At 31.2% G+C, this 4261-nt stretch overlaps 1 long non-coding RNA gene across 2 annotated transcripts; it reads right to left on the bottom strand.

Moving 5' to 3' along the window:
• On the bottom strand, positions 1 to 3868 carry LOC134252648 (uncharacterized). Of its 2 annotated transcripts, none has more exons than XR_009989000.1 (5): positions 3736 to 3868; positions 2354 to 2438; positions 1378 to 1480; positions 693 to 769; positions 1 to 198 (listed from the first exon to the last, which is right to left on the bottom strand). It is a non-coding gene; the product is annotated as an uncharacterized LOC134252648 (long non-coding RNA). The 2 variants fall into 2 exon arrangements; XR_009989001.1 differs by lacking the exon at positions 3736 to 3868 and adding an exon at positions 3526 to 3573.
• Positions 3869 to 4261: the final 393 nt, after the last annotated feature.

The raw sequence follows: 4261 nt of genomic DNA, 5'->3' as shown, positions 1-4261 counted from the left end.
TTATCATTTTATATGTTTAATAATTCATTTGATGTACAAAAACTGTAACTGAATTTTTCAATGATATCAAAATATTAAATAAATTCATATATCTTAGATAAACAATGGAACAGTCTTTCACATTTAAGTCCATTCATAAGGGTCATTAAGTACTTCTTTCAACATCAGTTTCCTGGTTTTCTTCACATCACCTATGATCTGCAATATTCATACAAAATTATTATATGATGTCAGAATTATAATGCTTGAATATAACTTAGAAATCTGAAAGATCAGTCAATGTCCTTTAATATACATGTACAAATATCAATAATTACTTTCCATGACCATTATACATATGATTTCAGCATTTAATCTATCTCTTTAATATTTAATGCTTTATGATAAGTGAAAAAAAATAACATAATATAAATAATGTTTTCAGCCTTAGTATGTCATTGAGAATATATTACTACATGTATCTCATACTAAGAACCCTGCTTTAAGTTTGATTAGTTTGAGAGAAAACATACCCTTTATAATAACAAAAATATTGGGGAGAGATTTTTTTTTTAATTTAGATATTCGACCTTTAAATTGGTTGAAGATCATTGCAGACCCTACACCCCATTACACAAAAGCTAGATTACACCAGGGGGGAAATATACTCTGGACTACGATTTTAAAGATATACAGTACATTTTGATACTGACCTTTGACCTAGAAAATTTGTCCAAGGTCAAATGGAGTGATGGGTAGACACTGTCTTAGGGTATCCACAGAACAGGATCTAAAAATAATGCAATATATATATATATTACAGTATATATACACATGTACTTGTATGTTAATGATTTATCATATGCTGCATTGGACACATATGATTTTATCATGGTTTAAGTATACATGTATCTTATGAGTAATCTTATACCGGTATTGCATGTATGCTCAGTTTATTTAAGAAATAAACAATAAGTTTATAAACTTCAATGGGAGAGATAACACAAATGTATATATTAACAAGTAATTTAATTTTTTTTTTTTTTTTTTTTTTACATATATTGACCAACATTATTTACAACCATTCATCATGTTCATGAATTGGCTGATCAAAATTCAGTCAGTTTTAGATCTATATGATATACCATAAAGGACTTTGAAGTTTCACATTTACAAAAGTTATTCCCCTTCGCAGGGTCGATCTGGGGTCAACCGGCTTAAGACTCTGTTTTCCCTCTTTAACCGTATCAACGTTGAGGGACAATATCTTAGAAATAAAATCTGTATGAAACATATTCATTATAATTTTCATGTTGCCCCCATACTCTGGCAATACAGATACAGATCGTAATTGTCCAATATTTTTGAAGATTGAAAATATATTAACAAGTAACTTACAAAGGACAAAGTGGGAAAAATGAGCGATACGCCGGCAATTGGAGAAAACTCTTAGGAATGTGAAATTCGTCTATTGGTGATGACAATTCCTGTTTTAATGTCACTGAAAAATTAAGAGACATTAAAAATTTAAGCCCTGATTGTCATACACGCATGCTGTTTTTTCATCCATATAACCTTTTAGTATCATAAAATTTACCAAAATTTAATACTTCAAATAATTTCATTGAATATATCTATAAAATAAAGGAAACTCTAAAAAATTAATGACTTGCAGAAATTATTCCTTGGAGAGAAAAAAATCTATCATATTTCATATAAATATATGCATGAGCCTTTTTTATGCATTTAAAACATATGGTATGTGCCTCATTTCCCCAAGAAATTTTCAAAGACAATGGACTATCTGTAAGCAGAAATCATTGCTGTTTACTTACATTGGAAAATTTATGAAAATAATTAATTTTTTTTTTTTTTTTGAATAATGCTAAAAATAATTTAATCTATTAAAAATAATCTAACTGACTGTAAAATAACATTTTTCATAATCTTAATCTAAGGGCAGATCACTCTAACTTCATAAAACTACCTGATATTAAAGTAGAACTCTTTAGTGTGCAGTTTTTAGAGCTTCATTTAAGTAATCAAAATACTGACCAGCAAGAAATCAGTTAATAAGCATTTCCTTTTTTTCATTCAATTTTTTGGAGAGAGCTCAGTTTTTTTCCTTTTCAATTCAGGTTCAAGATGACAAAGTTTTATTGAAGTGTATGTATTAGAGAACTGATTGTATGTCAATCATAGCAATACACACATAACATGGAGGGGGTAAATTGTTTCAGCCCTAGCTTTTACATAAAACTTCTTGTAGCTCACAGCTGATAAACCACAGTTCAGTATTTAAATAAAATTTAGAATCTTTTTTTTTCCAGGCAATTGTCATATACATACTAATCATGAATGAATTACCACTTACCAAATGACCACATCCTGAATCATCATACATTTTCTATGATTTTATCTCACTGGTTTTCTTTTAACGTCACACAGTTTTCTTCTCTCTGAAATGATAAATTATGTCCAGGTACTATTGCATTCTAATTTAAACTAATTATGTAATAGCATTAGCAACAACCGTGATGGAAGAAAAAATAACCAGAGGTCTCTGTCGAGACTGTAGCTCTAAAGACTGATGCACAGAATTATGTATAGTCTACTTGTGTGCCAAGTTATATTGAAATCAGACTAAAATTTAAGGAGGAGTAGTGTTTGCAGACAGACGGACAGACAGACAGACGGCCGGACGCATTACTATCGCATAAGCTCTTCTGGTCTCCGACCAGTAGAGCTAAAAACAAGATGCGCTTGTGAAACACAGCAACAAAGTTTGAAAATGCAATTTTTTTTAGCATACAGGTCACAGTCAAGATCACATAATCATTGTCCTTGTTGCCATTTGAAAGCACTTCATTAGTGAAGTATGCATACTAAATATGAAGCCACTATCTCCTATAGTTCTAAAGTTATGGTGAAGGTTTAAGTTGACGACAGACACTCAGACAGACACACAGATATACAGTTATGGCAAAAGTTTGAACATTATAACTTGGTATACACACAGCCACTTCGAGGTATCAAGGGTAAAATTCATAGCACAGCGGGACTGCATTTTGACTTCGAGGGATCAAGGGTTTCGAGAGATCAGGAGTTCGAGAAATCAAGAGCAAATCTGCTTAGTTATATAGAGGAAAAAATCGGGACCTAAGACTCACTTCAAGCGATCAAGAACTTCTGAGAAATTGAAGTTCAAGCCATCAAGAGTTACTTGTATATACAGATATAAGAAGCATGTTATTATTTGCAATTTTGACCCAATGACAGCTAAATCTGTTCAGTAAGACAATACCGTGTACATGTATATGTACACCGTTTTATTGTGGATTATTTGCTATACATTGACCTACTCAGGTCAATAATTGTGAAAAAACTGATAATTCAAGCTGATGATTCATTTGCATTTCTTGACATACTATCAATATTAATTCACTATTAGGCTTTTCTATTTTAAATCTTCATCTCAACAGGTTAGACGTTACAAAAAAAAAATCTTTTGAGCAGTAATCTATTTCAATAAACAATAAAACAAACCTAATCTCTTCAGAAAAGTGGACAGGCTTTCACCTACATTCACTTTTTATGTATATTTTTCCTCCATATCATCGACATGCATATGATTAAGGGTCAATCTATTCCTACTGTTCTGATGAGGATATCCTTCATGAATAATCGGATAAGCTGAGATTGTAAAAATGTCGATGCTTTTATCAAAGTTTTGAACCAAAAATATTTAATTTATACCTTGCCATAAGTCGTAAGTTCCAAAAAACAAGAGTTGGCTATCCGAAAAGTCAGAAATCACATGTATTCAAACCGGATGTTCTACAGTCTGAATTTAACTACGAAACCATGCTCGGTGTAACTATTATCATCCGGATAATTTGAGCGGGGTTAAAAATATTTTTTTTTCATTCCGAAAAGTATTCATTTATATATAGAGAGAGAACATACATTTTAATAAACATGATAAAAAGCGAAACGTTACCATTTTACAACATAAAGCATGCACATGCACGGTGCCTTTGGGGCCTCCATAATCAAAGTTATGCTATAGGCCTATATCACTGTCTCAAATTTCTCTCTCTCTCTCTCTCTCTCTCTGCAATATATACACTTAACAATTTAAAACTTAGGTATCCAACTTTTCAAAATGGCATCAGAACAAAAGTTGCCTCCGATTGTGAAAATTTGTTGTTGCCAAATATTACAACTATTTACCGTAAAAAGTTAACAAAAATATACGTACGCTAATCCTTCATCGTTGGCC

This window comes from Saccostrea cucullata, unplaced genomic scaffold (assembly GCF_032062105.1).
Source record: "Saccostrea cucullata isolate Sc308-1 unplaced genomic scaffold, CSIRO_AGI_Scuc_v1 ctg1588, whole genome shotgun sequence".
In the NCBI taxonomy this organism is placed as follows: Eukaryota; Metazoa; Mollusca; class Bivalvia; order Ostreida; family Ostreidae; genus Saccostrea; species Saccostrea cuccullata.
The sequence above is the reverse complement of the archived record's forward strand: the minus strand, read 5'-3'. Positions and strand labels throughout refer to the sequence as shown.